The sequence below is a fragment of the Prunus avium genome, chromosome 6 (genome assembly GCF_965620075.1).
Source record: "Prunus avium chromosome 6, drPruAviu1.hap1.1, whole genome shotgun sequence".
Taxonomy (NCBI): domain Eukaryota; kingdom Viridiplantae; phylum Streptophyta; class Magnoliopsida; order Rosales; family Rosaceae; genus Prunus; species Prunus avium.
Genome location: NC_142289.1, coordinates 7,924,733 through 7,947,660, shown reverse-complemented (window position 1 = coordinate 7,947,660; position 22,928 = coordinate 7,924,733). Strand labels below are relative to the sequence as shown.

The 22,928-nt window shown below is 40.0% G+C and overlaps 1 protein-coding gene across 1 annotated transcript in view; it reads right to left on the bottom strand.

Moving 5' to 3' along the window:
* The window catches only part of LOC148293581 (putative disease resistance protein RGA4), an 83,726-nt gene that overhangs the window by 22,826 nt on the left and 37,972 nt on the right, over positions 1–22,928 (bottom strand). The window lies entirely within an intron of this gene.

Genomic DNA, 22,928 nt, shown 5'->3' with positions numbered 1-22,928 from the left:
TTATCAAAATTTATCTTTGCACAACCTTTAACTACATTTATAAAAATTTATCATGCTTGTAATGATGCTCACTTAGAAAGGATATAAGAATCACCTCTATTGGAGAAGTAACACACAATAATGTTATCACTCATTCTTCCTTAAAAAACATGGTTATCACTCAAGTATTTTCCGTACTTAAAAAAATGGTTAAAAAAATTATTTATAAAGATTATCTATAAATAAAGACTTGAAAAATAGACTGTTTGGATCGTTGAATAAAAAATGGATTTGAAGAAAGAACAAACAACTAAAACCAAATGGAGTTTGAAAAATGCAATAACAGTGTCGGGGAAGCAGGGGTGGGTGATGCGGTGGTGCAGAGGGTGGGTTGAGGGAGGTGGGGTCGGGGATGGGATGTGCTGGTGGTGGGTGTTGGGAGCCTTGGGTTTTACCTTTTTTTTATTCTATTTTTGTATTTCATTTAAATTTTTTAAAATTAATTTAAACAATAAAAGAGGGTAATTTGTAGGTTTTCCAAGGATTTGAGAATGTACTTGTAAACGTCTCTAAAAATAGATATAAACTTGAAAATCACCCTATAATTTAGAGGGTGAAAATCACCCATAAATTAGGCCTAAGTCGAAATTAGCTTATTCTTCCTGACCAATAAGTCGTAATTAAATCTGAACGTCATATTGGCTGACTTCAAAGGCTAATAATTTAGGAGCCACCCAACAAACTAAGTTGTCGGTTGGCTGAATTATTATTACATGCCAAAATTGTGGATAGATTTCTTCCGTCGTGGCATGACTGACTACCAAGTGATGTGGCAGAAAAAAAATCTATTTGGACTTTCACCCTAAACCCTTTCCCATGCCACTTACCAGGAAGATTCCTTTTCCATATTTAATTAGAAATTCTTTTCACTATTTTCCTCTTTCCAACTCAAAACATAGATTTTTGTGGATAGATTTCCAACTCAAACCAACTCAAAAAATTGTGGATAGATTTCCTCCATCGTGGCATGAGTGACTACCAAGTCATGACGCAGAAAAAAATCTATAGAATATAGATTCAAATTTCCATTGAGAAATTGGGTTTAATCCTCAGATGTGGTGACTTTGATACAAGTCCTTTGACTTTTGTGCCACATAGGATTACATTCCATTTTTAATATTTTCTGATATAATATTTTTATTTTTATTTTTCACCCTCATATTTTGTTCCAATATTGCCCTTTATGCCTTGAATTGGCTAATAATAATTCACGTCATAATCTGAAGCCATTTACCACATTTGTCATTGTTGACACTAAAACTGAACAGATTGAGATGAGTGCAACTTACAAGAGATGTGGACGATCCAGTAGATCGATTAAGTGTTAGATGGAGATTCTTCCTGTCCTTGGATGCTGATCCTGAATAGAAGACAGGCGAAGCTCGTAAGGTCTATGGAACCGGTGTGGAACCAGCCTAAGACCCTTCGATGCTAAAATAAGATTGTTTCTAAGAGCTCTTGTTGTTGACCATATAAAAGTATAAAAGTCAAGCTGAAAAGTCTTACCCCTGTATTGTGGTGAAGGGGCCTATTTATAGAGGGCATTTTGTATGCTCTTAGTACTTAATTTCGATGTGGGACTCATGGGAGGGCCCTACGAGGTTGACACGAGTCCTTAGATATTTCAGGCGGGTACTTCGAGGTTGATTTGCAGAATCGGTTGGCAGTACCGATTGTAGACTTTGATGGGCCTGTGGCAACCGTTTGCTGTTTTGAGACAATATCATCGGTAGACGATGCCGATTGTTCAGAGCCTTGGGCGCTTGGGGAGTTTCTCTGATCCACGTGTCAATGGATGAGTGGAGGGTTAGATATAGTACAAACAGTAGTCCCCCAAGTTACCGATTGAGAAGCGACTTCTTGGTTGGGGACTTGAATCTGTCTTCAGGATTCTGATCCGGACTCGATGGTCTCATTGATGCCGATGGTGGCATGTAGGCCCCCAAGTGGCCGAGCAGGTGAGCTTGGAAAAGAGACGGCATGGTGTACCGAATGGGCCAAGAGGTGTGGAAGTCAGGTTTTAGGAACGCCCGCCGTTCGGCACGAGGGGTGAGTGAAAACTCATCGATGTGCGCCTGTCGTTCGGCACGAGAGATGAGTGAAAACTCATCAATGTGCGCCTGCCGTTCGGCACGAGGGGTGAGTGAAAACTCATCAATGTGCGCCTGCCGTTCACCAGTGGAGTTGTGCTCTAAAGTGACTAGAGCTGCAACGTCTAGGAAGTTGAAGCGTCTCTGAGGATTGGAAATGTTTCGACTGACGACGCTTGGGCTAACCCATGCATGCGTGACACATGTCGGCATGGCTGCGAAGAGTCGCGTCGTTTCGTATCCCGATGCGTCGCTTCGCGTCCCGATGCTAGGTTCTTCCTATAAATATGAGGAAGGGACGATAGTTGGAATACTTGACGTTTTTTAGAGCAATCAAAGCTTGTGAGAGGCGATTTCCGGCAACCGTGCGAAGGCTGAGTAGGCGATTTCCGGCAAGTGTGAACAAGGCGGAGGCGATTTCTGGCGAGTGTGAACAAGGCGGATGCGATTTCCGGTGAGCTTGAACCACCGTGTGAACAAGGTATGTTGCCGTGTTTTTGTGTGTTAGTGAATCAAAGTGTTGAATTCATTGAATTTTTGTATGAACAAAGTATCAACAAGCATGAAAGAGCATGAACAAGTATGAACATAAGTGTTTAGGAGGTAGAATAGGAATTTGATTCTAGCATAGCACTTCGTTTCCCTTCGTGTGTTGTTTGTAGATGTCAGATACCAAATCCGAGAGTAGGCATAGTCCGAGGGCATACGAGGACGAATCGTCCTTGGGGAGTGAGAGTACCGATTCTGGGAGCTCTTCAAGTTGTGAGATAGTGGAGGGGGCAGGAGTGCGCACCGAAGCTGGTGGTACTTCGCGTGGATTGGCTCAAGGTAGTGAGCCTTCGACATCGGGTTGTGGGGTCGATGCAGGCGACGTGTCCGTTGCTGCGGCAGGGGAAGGGGTGTTGAGGGTTGTTGCGGGTAGGCAATGGATCCCGATGGCGAACCCGAAGGAATTAGTGTTCGGAGTAGATCACTTAGAGCAGAACACACTGACCGAGGCTGAGCTGGCTAAGATTCGGGCGGAGTACAATATTCCGGAATCGGTAGTGATGCGAATTCCAGAGCCCTTAGAGTCGTTGAGTGACAATGACAAGGGAGTGGTCTTCTTCACCGATGTTTTTAAACATGGGCTTCGGCTGCCGTTGAGGCATTCGGTGCAGAAGATCCTGGCGGCGCTTGGATATGCGCCGGGGCAATATAATCCAAACTTTTGAATTACGTTGCTCGGAACGATCACTGCGTTCGGCATAGCGGGCGAAGGAGAGCCAAGCTATGAGCAGTTTGCCCAACTGTACAGTGTGACGAAGGCGAAGAGTGCTGACCAAGGGGGATGGGTTCAGTCCAACTGTCTTTCGGCAGGGTAACGTGGGCACTTTGTGGTTGGGGTGCCGAGGTCTCAAAAGACCTGGCGCAAGCGTCGGGTAATTGTTTCTGGTGCTTGGGAATCGGCACCATGAGTGATTGTAGAGAAGTGGATCCCTACGACCTTCCAAACAGTCGGTAGGTTAGGGCCTGCCGATCGGCAGGAGTGTTGGTTTTGTTTTGTTTTGTTTTTTTTGACCGTTGGTGGTTTTTTGTTTCAGTATCCCTGAAACGGCCTGCTGCGCCGATCCGAGAGGTGGAAGCAATCGAGCGTGTTCGGGTGAAGGTTGCCGAAGATCACTTTTTTAAGGAGCTGCTGTACTTTCGGAACCTGTTCAAGGCAGGCTTGATCTGCAAAGCGGAACACGACCGAAGGGTGAAGGAAGAAGAGGAAGAAGAGAAAAGACAAAGTAAGTGATGCCGTTCGGCAGTTTGTTTCTTTTCTCGTTTGCAATGCTGCCGTTTCCTATCTGACTTGTGTTCTTATGCAGTGGCAGGTGGGAGGCCAATGAGTGAGGCGACTAGGAGGTGGCTGGAGGGCCATGGGGCGCCGAAGAAGAAGAAGGGTGAATCCCCTCGGCCGAAGAAGAAGAGGACTGCAGGGGCGTCCGGAGAGGCTTCGGCTGATGAGATGACGGTGGCCGACCGTCGTCGGGAAAAGAGGGTGGCCGAAGCCGAGGCCGTTCGGGAGGTCCACCTCCAGGTGACAGGCAAGAGGCAGATCGAGGGTGCCCTCAATGTGACGCCGTTGCCGAAGAAACCAAGGGGGCCGAACGAGGGGACGTCCGTGCTGATTCCGGACAATGAGGTGGAGGAGGAGGAGGGACCGGTGAACATAGCCTGTCCTCAGAAGGCGGTGCCGTTTATCAATTGTATGATTGATGGCGCCCAAATGGAGCTTTCCGAGATAGAGCAGCTGTCGATGAAGACGTTGTGTGAACAAACCGGTCGGGCATTCCGTCTGCAGGCTGCGGTAAGTTTGGTAGAGGTTTTGTGTTTTCAAGTAGTTCCGGGTTCGGTATAGACTAAAACCTTTGATGTGCTTGCAGGCTGAGATGGAGATGTGGCTTTGTGCGAAACGAGCCGTGAATGCTGCCGAACGGTCCCAAAAGAAGTTCGAGGAGGGCCGTTCGAAGATTGCCGAAGCCGGTAAGCTCCTGTTGCATTCCTAAGAGGACACAAATTAATGTGCAAACAACCAATTAAAAATACCCGCAAGTGCACGAATCTATTGAAGTATAGATTATGTAAGTACGGGGTCGATCCCACGAAGAACTTGTCGGCTTCCTATAAGTTCTAATTTGAGTACAAAAAGAACATTTAACTAACACACCACAATGCACAAATGAAAATTTTAAACTAAGAAGAAATATAAAAGAAACAAACAAAACAAAACAAAAAAAGAATTGTGCTGTGAACAGTGACCAGCGACCGGTCGTTTGTTAAGAGAGACCGGTCGTTTTTTTGTCTGGCGACCGGTCGTGAGGTAAAAGCGACCGGTCGTTTTAGTACAGAGTCGAAACTTCAGAATTGTGTGCTGAGCGACCGGTCGTGAGACACTAGCGACCGGTCGTTCTTGGGCAGAGTCGTTTTCTCTGTTTTTCCAGTTTCAACCTCTATCCAGTGTTTTGCCTATAACTTTCCAACCGTACGTCCAAAATTCACGTTCTTTATACGGTTGAATTCAGCACAGAAAATGGAAGAACACCACGCGGACCAAAAGTCCAAAACAATTACGGAAACAAATAGAATTTAGTAACAAAGACACGTAACGTGTCAAACACGCAACTCACACACACATTGGGGGGGGGGGGGGGGGTTTGATTTGTTTGAAGTAACCTATTTCTATTGCATGAAAGTAAATGGACTTTGAAATTAAATGAGAATGGCGGAGATGAATTATCAAGATGTGAAATCAAAATGTAACAAACACTAGGGTTTCGGAATCCACCCTAAACAATTCTACCCAAGTTCATGAATACTCAAGTAATGAACTCTAAACGTGTTGATGAAGATGTTCGCAATCAAGACCATGGGTCGTGGCTCAAGACGCATTGATTCTCTCTAATATACGTAAAGTGCATGGTTCGTGCTACAATACTTGTGCCCTCCTCATAACCGAACCTAGGTATGGTTCGTACTTCGATTCAATTACAAGGAGAACCCATTAAGTTCAAAGAGAATATGAACATCACAAGAATCCTAATAGCATGGTGTTTACATTAGGTATTCAAGAAACCAATTCACATGGATGATTCTTACTTCATCCATTTATTGCTTAGGATAACATGAGGATACACATAATCCCAACAATCTCAAGAAGCATGCTTTCAAAGGTGATCAATCAAAGAAGAACATACATCAAGGATAGATTAATTTGGTGAATTGGAATTCATCAACAATATCTAGAAATTCATACACTCAAGCATCAAAACAAAAAGGTAATCATGTTTAGGGCTTCAACCTAAGCCCTAGCTATGGAGTTTAGTTCCTCATAATCATTTCAAACACAAATTCGAAATAAAACTAGAAAGAAGTTACAGCTTTTGTGAAGGTGGAAGCTCAAGGTCTTCAATGGTGGAAATCTCTTCCACTTCTTGCTTGGATGACTTTGTCTTCCTCCTCTAGCTCTCTAGCTCCCAGCTTTTAGAAAGTCTCTGCAAATTGTAATAAAAACTGAATGAATGATCCGTTGCCTAGCTGCTGCCCCAAAGTCAATTGATTCCTCTCTATGCTCCTCTCTCTCCTCCTTTTCATCATGGCACACTTTTGCCTTTGTTTTCTTGTCTCCTCTCATGATGAAGTTTTGTCCTCACAAATATACTCTCAGAAAATTCCACTTAACTAAAGTAAAATATTGTTACGAAAGGCATGGTAACAAGTAGAAGTAAGATCACACTAAGTGGAGGTGAAAACTGGCCAACTCGGATTTCCAGAGCTGTGGTAACATGCTGGATTGGTTGGATAGGCAATACTTATCCAATGGAGCTCAAATTAGGATATGTTGTAGTCAACATCCATTGGAACAAGTCTTATGAAGATCATCACCTCATCCAAGGACCGGAACATGCTGATCCAAGGCCACGAAGTTGACCTACGAAAATGAACAAAAACAGAATTTATATCAAATAATGCACTTTTAGCTCATTTTCATACAAACCAAAGTAAAACCTATTAAAACACAAAAAAGAAGTAAAAAGCTATAAAATGTCAAGAACTAACTCAAAATAGTGGGTGAATAACATGAAAAATCATGTGTAAAAATGAACCGAACAAACTTCCCAAACTTATCTTTTGCTAGTCCTCGAGCAAAACCGAAATTAAAACAAGACTCGAAACAAAACTTTCCGAACACTTTCCAAAGAGAGAGTGACTTATGCAACTGACTCAAGAGTTTTCACAAGAAAAAACTCAGTTTAGACATCATTCACAAGGCAGCAAAGTTCAGAACACAACATGCTCAAGTGTAGTAGTGTGATGGCCAAATGGAACTCATTCTCCAATTTCAGTTTTCACACAACTTCAAAAATCATACCAAGCACAAATGTAACTTCAAATCTCACCAAAGTTGTCCTCTCACAAATGAATCACTCGGAAGAGGGTTACAATGCATCACTCAATAGTAAATATGAGAATAGAGTTAAACCATACGGGACTTAACTCACAATTAGCAAGATGAAAAACATGCATGAATATGATCTCAAGAAGGATGCTAAACACTTAAAAGCTGAAAAATGTGTGCAAATCAACCACATGACATTTAGGATCAATTTAGGTCTTTATTATAGGTTGTAATGGGGCTAAGGGTGTAAGGTGAGTAAGAAATGAAGGATATGGATACAACAAAGTCCAAGGAACTCACAATGTAAGAGCATATAATCGTTGACTAAAAGACTTTGAAACATCACCCTTGAGATTTTCACTTTTTTTTTTTTATTATTATTTTTTATATGTGATCAATTAGACCACAAAGCCTTATACCTCCACTAATTATGATTCACACTCCTTCCTTCCATTTGAACAACCAAGAAACAAGGAATTGAATTTGAAACCATTGCCACTTAACCACGACTTTTCTCTTTTCTTTCACCCTTTGAGTGAGGTACTCATTTTTATTTTTATTTTTTCTCTTTTTTTTTTTCGAAATGTAATAACAAACTTCCCAAACTTAGCATGAAAAACACATCTAAATTAAAGCTCACGAGTTCCTTAGAAAGGTAAATTCTTGTTTTTCAGGCTAGGGCTAGAAGTAATAATTGGTTACTTGAAAGAAAAGGCATACATATAGGCTCAAGGTGGTTAACAATGGAAAATCATGCTTAAGCATGCATAGGGTTAGCTTGAAAGGCACAAACGGTCCAAAGAGGGCCTTAATATCATTTCTCAAATGTCATGTAATCAAATTGCACAAGAATGAGTGACTTTTAAGTGCTCAACCAAATCAATGAATAATGAGATCAAACAACAACTCAGATGACAAGAAAAGTAAGAATATGTGTATAACACTCATGAATTGAAGCACAAGGCTCAAAGCTCACATTATATGGTTATACAAGTCTAATTCATGCTTGATACAATTCTTTGGATCATGCAAGTCCCTCAACTAGAGAATTATGAAACAAATGGCAAGTGCGTAGAGGGTTTCAAACATATCATGCTAGAACGATGCCATTTAGTGAATAACAAATTTTTTTTTTTTTAAAGCATTTTCAATCAAGTCATTTAAACATTCATCACAATCTCATCATATATGTCCGGAAAGTGACTTAAGAACAAAAAAGACTCAAAACAGAAAAGAAAACAAAATAAAAGAAAGTAAGAATTTAAGTGAAACGAAAAAGACTTGCTATCCCTTCCCAAACTTAGAAACAAACATTGTCCTCAATGTTAAAGAATTCAGGCACCAACAACGTTATAACAAGAATTAAAGGGAATAAAGCAAGTAAATACAAGAACAAACACGAAAAACAACTACAACACGGTTGCAAAAACAAAAACAAAAACGAAACCAAACAGAAACAAATAAAACAGTAAGCCATAACAACAGTCTTACACATGCAGAAATCCAACCCAATGAAACGCACAAACCAAATGAAAGCCCAACCCAAACGAAAGCCTAAAAGCGAAGAAAGTAAATAAAACAAAGAAACCAAGTCAGAAGCACAAAGAGCGAGGACTCAGTAAAATAGAAAAAGTGGGCCCTGAAGTCTCGACACCTGTGAGTCACGGGAAACAAAGTGAGAGACGTGTCGACAAGCAGAGGTCTCTCTCACGGTCCCAAGCCAGAATTATTGGCTTCATAGGAAGGCGTGACGACTTTCGTTTCTCAAAAGCGCTGAAAGGCGAAACTGTAATTAAAGGAGTTGGGGACCAGGTGAGGTGACCTAAGGGGATAGGCCGTAAGGGCCGCGCAAAACGCAGAAGCGCCGTGTCTAGGGTTACGTAGAAACTAACTCTATAAAAGAAGAAGAGAAAGAGTTGGGGAAAAACACACAAACGCAGAAACACACAACAGAGAAAAGAAAGAACAAAAGAAAAGAAAGTTCAAATGGCTTCTTCCTACCCATTCTCGCTGGACCTCAACCTAGCTCCACCGACTCAGACTCGGGGCCAAGCAGTGGCACCAGTGTGGATGCCTTACTTTGCCTCTGCACGGGGGCACGTGACAGTGAATGACTCGATACTGCTGGACAACGATGTTGCCCTTGGAGTTGCTAGAAATCTAGTAACTCCCAAGGATATACGGGTGCTGGGATCAAGGGATGACAACCGGGTCGTGAGCGATGCTCTGGCACTAAGCGTGCAAAGCTCGGCAACAGTCGCAAGTGTGGGTCATCGCCTAATTGCGAAGTCCCATGAGGTGGAGGTGCTAAGAGGTCAGTTGGCGGCGGAGCGAAGTATGGTGGAGGAGTGCCAGAGTATTATTAAAAGTTTAAAAAGGGAAAGGGCAAGGATAGTGGAGGTGAATCGACACCAGCTAGAGGCGTTGCGGGAAGAGAACAAAAATCTCTCAAAGATGGTAAGCGTTTACGCCCATGACATGAGAAAGCAGCTGGAGGACCTGGACCAACCGGGTAAACGCAAGAAAACAGATCGCGAGAGTAGGTACGCTCAAGCTAAGAGTGCGATCTTTGGGAGCTCGAGTGATGAGCCCCAAGAGGCTGTGCATGAAGCCCCGGAAGAGGATAGCCATAGGGCTAAACTCAAAGGTCCAATGGTCGAGACACCGAGCACTGTGAAAGAATAATTTCTAATGTATTAGTGGTGTGCCTGGTTGTCTTTGCCCTTTCCGTGTATTTGTTTTTTTTGTTTTTTTTTTAAATTTTAAATTTCTCGTTTCCGGAAATAAAAGAAAAGAAAGTTGCAAAAGACAAAGAAGAAAAACAAAACGCACTTCCCCAAACCGGAATAAAAGGAATGCGACAAACGAAAAAGACACAAATCACACTTCCCCAACTGAAATAAAACAAAAACGACAAACTAAAAAGAAATCAAAACATAATGCACCAGAAAACAGGGAGGAAAAGAAAGCAAAGCGAAAGTAGAAATGCTTCCCCTTTTAACCGGACGCAACCGCAAATTGCGCAGGAAATGCAAAGTGGTGTCGGCTCCCTTATGAGCATATGGCTATTTAAACCACTTCTCGGTTGAAAGAAGGAGCATCCTGCATTTCAACCTGCAAACTCAAGAAAAACCATCAAAAAGCCCAGACAGAAAAATCAATGGCATCCCCAGATATGCTTGTTGATGACCTTAACCTTGAGTTGTCCCTTGCACCACCAAATGGCCAGACACGGGCTCCTCCAAACCATATCTTCCCAAACTCCTCATACCACCATGGCTCGGCCTCAAACTTCTTTGAGGTGGTGCCGCGTAGGGCAGTAATGCCGGAGGGCATGACTGTCAGCAGACTTACAGTTGCAGATCATCTGCATGTGGCGCAGAGGTCTGACCAGATGGCAGTGGACGAGTCCCACAACCTAACCGTGCTCAACGCGGTCTCGGCCACAAATTTGGGCATGCGCCTACTGGCGAGAACACGGGAGTGCGGGGCACTGAGTGAGGAAGTGGCGGCCCTGAAAGCTCTGGTGGCGGACCTGCAGAAACGGCTCTACAGCGCCAACCAGCATGTAGAGATGCTGCAGAAAAGGAACGAAGATCATGTAGAGCTGCTGCAGATTCTACAAGCAAGAACAGACAGAGGCAATTAGCAGAAGCCTCTGGGGGCGCAGAATGCAACAATGAACATGTGATTAGGAATTTACTGTACGCATTTTCACTAGTATGTATGTAATCACATGTTATGAAATAGAAGAAGCATTCACGCCCAATTCTGATTGTGCATTAATGAATTGAAAACACTTCCCAAACTTATAATATGCCACAATTCAAAAGAAAAACAAGTTAGAAACAAGAAAAAAAAAAAAAAAAAAACAATTAGAGTTAGAAAATCAAAGAGGAAGAACAAGAAAAAACGAAACGAAACTTTACCTTGGATGGCTTGGAACCCTAACTGCAAATCTCTCAAGAATTGATGAAATACTTGAGGGAAAAATGTGAGAAGAGACAAGAGGGAAAAGAAGAAAAACAGAGGCGGTTGTAGAAAAATAAAATAAAATAAAAAAAACGCAACGAGCGACCGGTCGCAAGTGCAAAGCGACCGGTCGTTCTGAAACAGATTCAAAATAAGAGAATTGCGCGAAGAGCGACCGGTCGTTGTGAAAAGCGACCGGTCGTTTCTTCACAGATTCAATTTTTATTTATTTATTTATTTTTTAAAACACCAAATGAGCGACCGGTCGCAAGGCAAAAGCGACCGGTCGTTTTTATACAGAATCAAATCTTCAGCAATTCGCGCAGAGAGACCGGTCGCGATGGAAGAACGACCGGTCGTTTTTTTTTATTTATTTTTTTTATTTTTTTTATTTTTATAAATAATTTTTTTTTTTTTTTTAATTTTTTTTTTTTTTTAGGGACTTACCTTCCCAACTCAGTGTTGCATCCCAGCAGGTACATCAATGAAGTGGAGCACTTCATCGTCTTGTGTTGGTCTTCAGGAGCGATGGCAATTTGGTTGTATCCTGAATAGCCATCCAAGAAGCAGTAGTAACTGTGACCTGCAAGACGTTCAAGCATTTGGTCAATAAATGGTAATGGAAAATGATCTTTTCGGGTGGCGGTATTTAATTTTCTATAATCAATACAAACACGCCATCCCGTTTTGACACGAGAAGGAATAAGTTCATTTTCCTCATTTCTTACAACAGTTATTCCTGACTTTTTAGGAACCACTTGGACCGGGCTTACCCACTTGCTATCGGAAATAGGATAAATTATACCCACATCCAATAGCTTCAGAATTTCTTTTCGGACTACCTCTGTCATGATTGGGTTTAACCTGCGTTGAGCATCCTTTGTGGGTTTGGAATCAATTTCCAATAAAATTCTATGCATGCATCTTGTTGGGCTTATACCCTTGATGTCCGCAATACTCCAACCAATTGCTCTCTTGTGTTCTCTTAACACTTGCATCAACTTCTGTTCATTTTCCACATTGAGATTGCTAGCAATAATCACGGGCAATGTCTCTGTTTTACCTAAATAAACATACTTCAAGTGGGATGGCAATGGTTTGAGCTCTAACTCGGGTGCCCTATCAAGAGAAGGAACAAGCTTTTCAGTATTGACTGGCAAAGGTATAAAATTTGGAGTGTACTTACGTGGTATGGCTGGACATGCATCAAGGAATTTCACAGCCTCAAGTAACTCATTATCAACAATTTCAGCAACTTGAGGATTTTGTGTCAACACCTTTTCTAATGAATCTGTACCATGAGTACTATTAAATGTATTTTGCACAATATGACACAATGTATCAATACGAAAACATTCATGTTCATTATTGGGGAGTTTGAAGGCATCATATACTTTGAACTTTATTGTTTCCCCTTGAACTGTCATTGTCAATGTTCCTTGTCGAACATTGATCACAGTATCTGCAGTGGCCATGAAAGGGCGGCCAAGAATCAATGGAAGATCCGCACCCGGAATAGGAGCTTCTTCCATTTCTAGCACCAAAAAGTCAGCTGGTAAAATGAGATCATTTACTTTCACAAGTACATCTTCCAAAATTCCTCTTGGATATCTCACTGATCGGTCCGCCAATTGAATGCTGACAGAAGTTGGTTTAAGATCACCTAAGTTAAGGGCTTCAAAAACAGAATAAGGCATCAGATTAATTGAAGCACCTAAATCAAGTAAAGCTTTGTCAAACAATTTATCTCCAATAATGCAAGGAATTGTAAAACTTCCTGGATCTTTTAATTTGGGAGGGAGCTTCCTTTGCAAAACAGCAGAAGCTTCTTCCGTTAGTGCAACCGTTTCATGATCTTGGAATCTCCTCTTGTTGGTACAAAGGTCCTTCAAGAACTTTGCATAACTCGGAATTTGCTTGATTGCATCCAGGAGAGGAATATTGACTTGCACTTTTCTGAAGGTTTCCAATATTTCCTTGGCTTGTTGAATTTTTTTAGAACTCATAAGCCTGTGAGGAAAAGGAGCACGTAAGATTTCTTCGTCAGTAGGTTCACGACTTACCTTCTCCTTTCTTGCCCTTCTTGCAAGTTCATGCTTTGGGATCCACTCGGATGAAGAAGCTGCTTGCTTATCTCTCTCTTTGTTGCTTTCATCCTTTTCTTTAGGCTCAGCCACTTGTTCAACCTGCATGTCATCAACATTGTGAATCAAATCTTTAGAACCATTTATTTCACCAATTACCTTACCAGTTCTCAAGGTAACTGCTTGAACATGCTCACGCCCAGTTGGATTAATCTCTGGTTGGTGATCGGTTCATAATTGTATATCATTTTGTACCCTTCTAGCTTATGATTTGGTTATGTTTTTGAGTTAAACTTGTGCTTTTAATCCTTTTTGTGTTTATCTTTCAGTTCATTGAGCTTTAGGTAATAATGAGGGCTTTGGATAGTAAATGATGCAATCCATGCATGTTAGGGCCTAATTTGGATGAATGGATGAAGAGCTTAAAGACAAACTCAATTTTGGCTACAGTCCCCTGCCAGCCCAGTTTCGTAGGTCATATTGCAAGCTTTGTTTCAGCAACCTACATAGCTCGGATGAGGCCACATTCTTCATGAAAGTTGTTCCAATGGTTGTATACTATAACATATCCGAAATTCAGCCCCATTGGATAATTGTGGAGTCTGTTACCTAGCAAACACAGAGCCATGCTCAGGATGGATTTTATCAGCGCGCAAAATGAGTTAGCTATTTGTTTTGGCCTTAACTTCCTCCTCCGACCTTGGATTGGCCCAAATGATATATGGCTGGAAAGAAGACATTCTGAACTTCAAGTTTGAGTGCTTAAAGTCTTAATTTTCTTAAGGGAAGCCCAATTCGTAAGCCCTTGAAGTTGCTGGTCATGCTGACCTCAGGATGAGCTATTATTTCTGGTTGGAAGCTTGGTCATGGTGACATGAAGATGAGCTAGGGCTGCTGGTGGGATTTATTAGTAAAGTGCATCAACCATTTCAGATTTTATAATGGAAGTGTTGTATGCATTAGTGAAGTGCATCAACCATTTCAGATTTTATAAAACAAAGTGTTGTATGCATTAGCCATACTTAATTCAGATTTTCAGCTTCCTTAGGCCTATATATAGTGAGATTTCCCAAGCTTGTAAACACACCCCAAGGGGGGGAGCTCTCAAACACTTCTCTAGAGCTCCCTTCCCTTCTCTCCCTCAAATTCTCTTAGTTTCATTTTCTAGTTTTCAATTGTTGTAATGAGATCTTTGTGCTGAAATTCTCCTTAAGTTTTTCCAAGTTCTACTTAATTTTCATTGTTATGTAAATTCTTTTCTTTAGTTTCAAGTTTGATTCGTTTCCAAGTTTCAATTATGATTTTTGTTCTTATTCATTATGCTCATAAGTTAATATGCTAGTTTGAATGATTGATCACCATTTAGGCTTGCATGTTAGCTATCTTGGTTTGAATTAAGAGTAGACACCATGCTTTAATTCGAATTGAACTATGAATAGGAAGAGTATGTATGGACATTCGACAACAGGGATTAGATACATGCTTGGTTGTTTAAATTGTTCTTCTATGCTTAATGGGTTCCTAATGCTTAATTTTAGGTTAGACAACAAATGATCAAATTAGGGAATTAGGAACACAAGGTTATGACCACACACCATGGCTTAATCATACTTTAGCTAGAACCAATCCATTAATCTAATTGAACTTGGGAACTTATCTGCTTGAGTTAGTTATTTTCTTTCTTCCTTGTTTTATTTATTTCCCTTCTTTTTCATTTCTGTTTTGTGTAGGGAAAATGAATTGAATCATTCAATCACCAATCCTCGTGGGATCGACCTCGCACTTACATACGCTATACTACCGAACGGCTCGTGCACTTGCGAGTATCACAAGTTGAGGATGCAGCTGAATCCATTTTGTTGCAGCTGTATCTACGCAACAAGTTTTTGGCGCCGTTGCCGGGGATTGGCAACATAGTTTGGTTCTATTTCTTTTCCCTACTTGTTTTATTTTTATTTTTCATTTTCATGTTTTTCTAGACAATTTCAAGTTTTAAAGTTAATGACGTTAATGGACAAGTTGTGTTTGTAGTCCAACAGAAAAGGACAATTGCCCAACAAGCAAGAGAACTGGGTTTAAGTCCCAGCTTACACAACCCATTGGTGCTTGTTGCTTTGAAGCATGGAATTGGATGTGTGTTGATTTTCCTTTTCATTTTAGTTTTTATTTCCTAATCCTTTTAATTCCATTTCAAGTTTGTGTGTTTGTTTTAGCAATTTATGATAGCTTAATAAAAATGGAGAGAGATGGCAACCTCAATCATAAGAATGGGAAGTGTGGAGCAATGGGAGAAGTCGCGACCTCCAAGTGCATCACATTCGACCTAATCGCTTCAAGGGGGAGCATTTCAATCCTTTCTCTTCTTTGAATTATGTTTCTTTCCGTCATTGTTTTTACCTTTTGGTCCGCGCTGAGTTCTTTGTTTTTCTGTGCTGAATCCAACCATATAAAGAACGTAAAATTTGGACTTACGGTTGGAAAGTTATAGCCTAAAAACTGAACAGAGGTCGAAGCTGAAAAACATAGAAACGAATCTGTCCAAATGGTGATAAATAGGTGATAGAAAGTGCTGTTTGTTTTTTTCTTTGGTTTCTTGGTTTGTTTCTTTTAGTACAATAATTTATATCGTTTGTTTGAGTTTGTTTAGAGTACTTAGTTCATTTTCGTTTATGGTTTGTTGTTTCATTTTATCTTAATTTGTTTTTATTTCTTATCTTAAAAATTTTTAAAAAAAAAAAAAAAAAAAGATTTTTCATATGAGCCGACTTATGGTAACCCCAGTGAGCACTTCCGTTAATACAGTGTCTAGGAGTTCTTTAGGCGACACCTTCGGTGTCTAAGAAGTTTGGGTTTTAAGCGGGACCATTGTGACCCCTCCAACCTTCCCGGATCCCCTGGCTGTGTTTTCTGAGGCCCTTAACTGGTCATCCGTGAGTTGCTTGTATATTCGTGTGTTTTTAAATTAAGTTTTCTTTATTTTCTTTGTTTTCTTTTTTGTTGAGTCTTTGTTTTTGTTTTTGTTTTGTTTCTGTTTTTGTTTTGTTATGTTAGTTTATTTATTTATTTACGTGGTATGGTTAGTTAGTTTATTTTTGAGTGTTAAAACATTTTTTTTTTAATTTCAAACATTGCATAAAAAAAAACAAAACAAAAAAATAAAAAACAATAAAAATAAAAAACAACATCATCATCTTCTTCATCATCTTCTTCATCTTCTTCATCTCCATCATCATCAAGGCTTGCCTCTATTTTGTCGCACTTGTAGAATCTGCAGCAGCTCCACATGGTCCTCATTTTTTCTCTGCAGTGCTTCCACGTGCTGATTGGCACAGTAGAGCCGCTTCTGCAAGTCCGCCACCATAGCCTTCAAGGAAGCTATTTCCTCGCTCATCGCGGCACACTCCCTTGTCCTCGCCAGTAATCGCATGCCCAAATTGGTAGCGGAGACCGCGTGGAGCACAGTTAAATTGTGGGACTCCTCTACCGCTGCCTTATCAGACCTCTGTGCCACATGCAGATGATCTGTCGGAGTGAGCTTGCTGCTAATCATGCCTCCTAGCAGCACTGCTTTGTTCGACAGTGCCTCAGAAAAGTTCGGTATTGCCTCAGCAAAGTTTGAGGCCGTGCCGTGATGATATGAAGAGTTTGGAAAGACAGTGTTTGGAGGAGCCCTTGTCTGGGCATTCGGTGGTGCAAGTGAGAGCTCAAGGTTGAGATCATCAAGGTGAGTGCATGAGGATGCCATTTGTTTTGCTTCTGAATTTTTTGATGTTTTTCCTTGAGTTTGCAGGAAGAAATGCTGGGTATCATCCGCTTGCAGAGGTGTGGTTTAAATAGACATATGCTGATGAGAGAGAGCCAACACCATTTCGGATTTCCCGGGCATGCTCGACCTAATCGCTTCAAGGGGGAGCACCTTTACTTTACTTTACTTTTTTTCCTCCGTGTTTTCTGGTGTTTAATATTTTTGCCCGTTACTTTCATTTTCTAGAGCTTTGTGTTTTTGCTTTTCCCTTTCGGCTATCATCTTTAGTTTATTTTAGTTAGGGAACTGTGCTTTCTTTTCCGTTTGTCGTCTTTATTTGATTTAAGTTTGGGAAGTGTGCTTTCTTTTCCGTTTTTTTTTTTTTTTTTTTTCTTCTGTAACTTTACTATTTTATTTCCGAAACAAAATAACGAAAATACAAAAACAACAAAATAAAATAAAAACATCAATAATGCAGTAGAAGTCATTTCTTCACAGTGCTCGGTGTCTCGACCATTGGAGCTTTGAGTTTGGCCCTCTGGCTGTCCTCTTCCTGGGCTTCACGCACAGCTTCTTGGGGCTCATCACTTGAGCTCCCAAAGATCGCAATCTTAGCTTGAGCGTAACTACTCTCGCGATCTGCTTGTTTGCGTTTACCCGGTCGGTCTAGGTCCTCCAGCTGTTTTCGCATGTCGCGAGAGTACAACTCTACCATTTTTGATAGGTTTTTATTCTCGTCCCGCAATACTTCTAGCTGGTGTCGATTCACCTCCACTATCCTTGACCTCTCCCTTTTCAAGCTTTTTATAGCAGTCTGACACTCCTCAACCATACTTCGCTCCGCCGCCAACTGACCTTTCAGCACCTCTACCTCATGGGACTTCGCAAGTAGGCGATGACCCAAACTTGCGACTGTTGCTGTACTCTGCACGCTCAGTGCCAGGGCATCGCTCACGACCCGGTTGTCATCCCTTGTCCCCAGAACACGTATATCTTTAGGAGTCACCAGATTTCTGCCCACTCCAATGGCAACATCGTTGTCCAGGAGTATTGAGTCAGTTACTGTCACAGGCCCCCGTGCGGAAGCAAAGTAGGGCATCCATACTGGTGCCGCTGCTTGGCCTCGTGTCTGAGTCGGTGGAGCTAGGTTGAGATCCAACGAAAATGGGTAGTTAGAGGCCATTTGATTTCTCACTCTCTTTTCTTCTTTCTTTCTTTTCTCTTTTGTGTGTTTCTGAGTTTGTGTTTTTTTTACCCTTTCTTTTTACCTTTTATAGACTTAGTCTGCTAAACCCTAGCCGCTGCGGTTCTGAGTTCTGTGCGGCCCTTACCGCTTATCTCTATATGTCGCCGCACCCGTTTCCCAACCCCCTTAATTGCATTTTCACCTTTCACCACCTTCTAGTAAAAAAGTCGTCCCGCTTCACCCAAGAAGCCAATAATTCTGGCTTGGGGGATGTGACTGCTGCCTCTGCACGCCGACACGTCCCTCACCCCTTTCACCCGTGACTCCCCAGGAACCAAGGCATCAGGGACCACGCTCTTCCCTTTCAGAAATCACACTCTTTGCGCTCCCAATGCACTTTTTTTTTAAAATTAAAAAAAATAAAAATAAAAAATAAAAAATAAACGTCTGGGCTTCGGATTTTATTGTGGGTCGGGTTTTCACCGTTGTTTAGGTTTCAAGGTGGGTTAACTTTCTTTTGGGTTGGGCTTTTAATTGTTTGGGTTTTGGTTTGCGTAAGACTGTCTGTTTAGGGCTTTTTGTTTCGACTGTTTTACTGTTTCATTTCTTTTTATTTGTTTGTTTGTTTTGTAATTTTTATTTTGTAATTATTTTATTTTATTTTATTTTTGTTTTTTGTTTTATTTATTTATTTATTTGCTTTAATACCTTCAATTGTTATGTTTGACATTGCTTGTGCCTAAATTTTAAACATTGAGGACAATGTTCATTTCTAGGTTTGGGGGTATTGGAGTTTAGCATGTAAATTTGGTTTTTCCTTATTTTATTTTTTTTATTTTTTTATTTGCTTGTTTTTATTTTTATTTTATTTTGTTAAGTCTTGCTTTTATTTTGATTTTTGATTTTGATTTTGATTTTATTCACTTTCCGAACACATTTGATGAGATTGTGATAAATGTTTGCATGACTTAAATGAAAATTGAATTTTATTTATTATTTATTTTGTTTTCCTTGTAAATTTTTATTGTAAAAAAAAAAATAATTAATTAATTAATTTGGCATCGTTCTAGCATGACATGTTCGAAACCTTCTTTGCACTTGCCATTTGTTTCATAATTTTCCAATTAAAGGATTTGCATGATCTAAAGAATTGTATGAATCATAAATTAGACTTATTTAACCAACTATATAAAGTGAGCTTTTAAGCCTTGTACTTCAATTCATGAGTGTTATATACATACTCTTATTTTCTTGTCATCAAAGTTGTTGTTTGATCTCATTATTCATTGATTTGGTTGAACACTTAAAAGTCATTCATTCTTATGCAATTTGATTTCATGACATTTAAGAAGTGATATTAAGGCCCTCTTTGGATCGTTTGTGCCTTTCAAGCTAACCTTATGCATGCTTAAGCATGATTTTCCATTGTTAACCATTTTGAGCCTACATGTAAACCTTTTCTTTCATTTTACCAATTATATTTCCTCGCCTTAGCCCGAAAAACAAGAATTTACCTTTCTAAGGAACTCATGAGCTCTAATTCGGATGTGTTTTTCATGCTAAGTTTGGGAAGGGATATTACATAAAGAAAAAAAAAAATTCACTCAATTGGTGAAAGAAAAGAAAAGAAAAGAGAAAAATTGTGATTAAGTGGTGGTTGAATGAAATTTCATTTTTGGGTTTCATTTTTGGGCCTTCTAAATAAATTGGTGTTTGTTCAATTCAAGGAAAGGAGTATGAATAATTGTAAATGAAGGTATAAGGAGTTTTGATCGTGTAAAAGAAAAAAATCTAATCGTGATGATTCGAAGTCTTGTAAACAATTGTTTTATGCTCTTATATTTTGAGTTCCTTGGACTTTGTATTATCCATACCTTTCATTTCTTACTCACCTTACACCCTTGGCCCCATTACAACCTATACTAAAGACCTAAATTGATCTTAAATGTCATGTGGTTGAATTGCATCCATTTTTCTACTTTTAAGTGTTTGGCATCCTTCTTGAGATCATATTAATGCAAGTTCTTCATTTTCCTATTTTGAGTTAAGTCCCTTATGATTTAACTCTAATCTTATGTTTATAATTGAGTGTTGCATTGTAGCCCTCTTCTGAGTGATTCATTTGTGAGAGGACAACTTCGGTGAGATTTGAAGTAGCATTTGTGCTTGGTATGATTTTTGAAATTGTGTGAAAACTAAGATTGGGGAATTTGTTGCATTTGGCTATCACACTAATACACTTTGAACATGTTATGTTTTGAACTTTGCCGCCTTGTAAATAATGTCTAAAATTGAGCTTTTAAACTTTTGAGTCATGTGCATGAGTCATTTATCTTCATAAAATGTTCGGAAAGATTGTTTTGAGTTTTTATTTTTTTATTTTTATTTTTATTTTTGTTTTGTTTTTGTAATTATTTTTGTTTTTGTTTTTTATTTTGCTTACGGACTAACAATCTTTTAAGTTTTCTAATTACCTTGTTTTACAGAGTCAGTAAAACGTTTGTGGGTATCGTATCTGTTAAACCCTCAGGAGACACAACTCCTCCTACTAGGGATGCCTAGAGGTTTAAAGGCTTGTTGCATATGCTCAATGCAATCGAGTTACCTACGAAAGTGGTCTAGTTAACTTCTTGTTTGTTTTTATCTTTGTTTTCCTTTTGTTTTGCTCGAGGACTAGCAAAATCTAGGTTTGGGGGTATTTGATCGGTTCATAATTGTATATCATTTTGTACCCTTCTAGCTTATGATTTGGTTATGTTTTTGAGTTAAACTTGTGCTTTTAATCCTTTTTGTGTTTATCTTTCAGTTCATTGAGCTTTAGGTAATAATGAGGGCTTTGGATAGTAAATGATGCAATCCATGCATGTTAGGGCCTAATTTGGATGAATGGATGAAGAGCTTAAAGACAAACTCAATTTTGGCTACAGTCCCCTGCCAGCCCAGTTTCGTAGGTCATATTGCAAGCTTTGTTTCAGCAACCTACATAGCTCGGATGAGGCCACATTCTTCATGAAAGTTGTTCCAATGGTTGTATACTATAACATATCCGAAATTCAGCCCCATTGGATAATTGTGGAGTCTGTTACCTAGCAAACACAGAGCCATGCTCAGGATGGATTTTATCAGCGCGCAAAATGAGTTAGCTATTTGTTTTGGCCTTAACTTCCTCCTCCGACCTTGGATTGGCCCAAATGATATATGGCTGGAAAGAAGACATTCTGAACTTCAAGTTTGAGTGCTTAAAGTCTTAATTTTCTTAAGGGAAGCCCAATTCGTAAGCCCTTGAAGTTGCTGGTCATGCTGACCTCAGGATGAGCTATTATTTCTGGTTGGAAGCTTGGTCATGGTGACATGAAGATGAGCTAGGGCTGCTGGTGGGATTTATTAGTAAAGTGCATCAACCATTTCAGATTTTATAATGGAAGTGTTGTATGCATTAGTGAAGTGCATCAACCATTTCAGATTTTATAAAACAAAGTGTTGTATGCATTAGCCATACTTAATTCAGATTTTCAGCTTCCTTAGGCCTATATATAGTGAGATTTCCCAAGCTTGTAAACACACCCCAAGGGGGGGAGCTCTCAAACACTTCTCTAGAGCTCCCTTCCCTTCTCTCCCTCAAATTCTCTTAGTTTCATTTTCTAGTTTTCAATTGTTGTAATGAGATCTTTGTGCTGAAATTCTCCTTAAGTTTTTCCAAGTTCTACTTAATTTTCATTGTTATGTAAATTCTTTTCTTTAGTTTCAAGTTTGATTCGTTTCCAAGTTTCAATTATGATTTTTGTTCTTATTCATTATGCTTATAAGTTAATATGCTAGTTTGAATGATTGATCACCATTTAGGCTTGCATGTTAGCTATCTTGGTTTGAATTAAGAGTAGACACCATGCTTTAATTCGAATTGAACTATGAATAGGAAGAGTATGTATGGACATTCGACAACAGGGATTAGATACATGCTTGGTTGTTTAAATTGTTCTTCTATGCTTAATGGGTTCCTAATGCTTAATTTTAGGTTAGACAACAAATGATCAAATTAGGGAATTAGGAACACAAGGTTATGACCACACACCATGGCTTAATCATACTTTAGCTAGAACCAATCCATTAATCTAATTGAACTTGGGAACTTATCTGCTTGAGTTAGTTATTTTCTTTCTTCCTTGTTTTATTTATTTCCCTTCTTTTTCATTTCTGTTTTGTGTAGGGAAAATGAATTGAATCATTCAATCACCAATCCTCGTGGGATCGACCTCGCACTTACATACGCTATACTACCGAACGGCTCGTGCACTTGCGAGTATCACAAGTTGAGGATGCAGCTGAATCCATTTTGTTGCAGCTGTATCTACGCAACAGTTGGCTAGGCATCATACCAGGTTCCCTTTGACTCAAAGCTTGAGCAATTTGTCCCACTTGATTTTCTAGATTGGCAATGGCCTTATCCGTTTTCTGCATGTGGGTGTCATTCCTCTGCATGTAGCTTTTTGTCTCAGTGATGAAACTATCTGTGTTTCTAGCCATGGAAGCAACAAGTTCTTCCAAAGATTTTCCTGTAGATTGTGGTTGAGGTGGTGGTTGTGGTGGATTGTAGTAGTGCATTTGACCATGAGGTGGGCGAGTATGTTGTTGACCTTGAGGTGGGTGAGTTGGCCCTTGAGATGGTTGAGTTGGCCCTTGTTGAACATTCGAATTGTCACTCCACCTGAAATTTGGATGATTTCTCCACCCCGGATTGTATGTTTGTGAGAAAGGATCATTCTTAGGCCACTGATTTCTCTGAAATGAGCCCACTGCATTTGCTTCCTCATGTGCCAAGGGACAATCTTCAGTGTCATGACCAATTGTGGAGCAAAATGCACAAACCTTGGATGATCCCGGTGCCAAT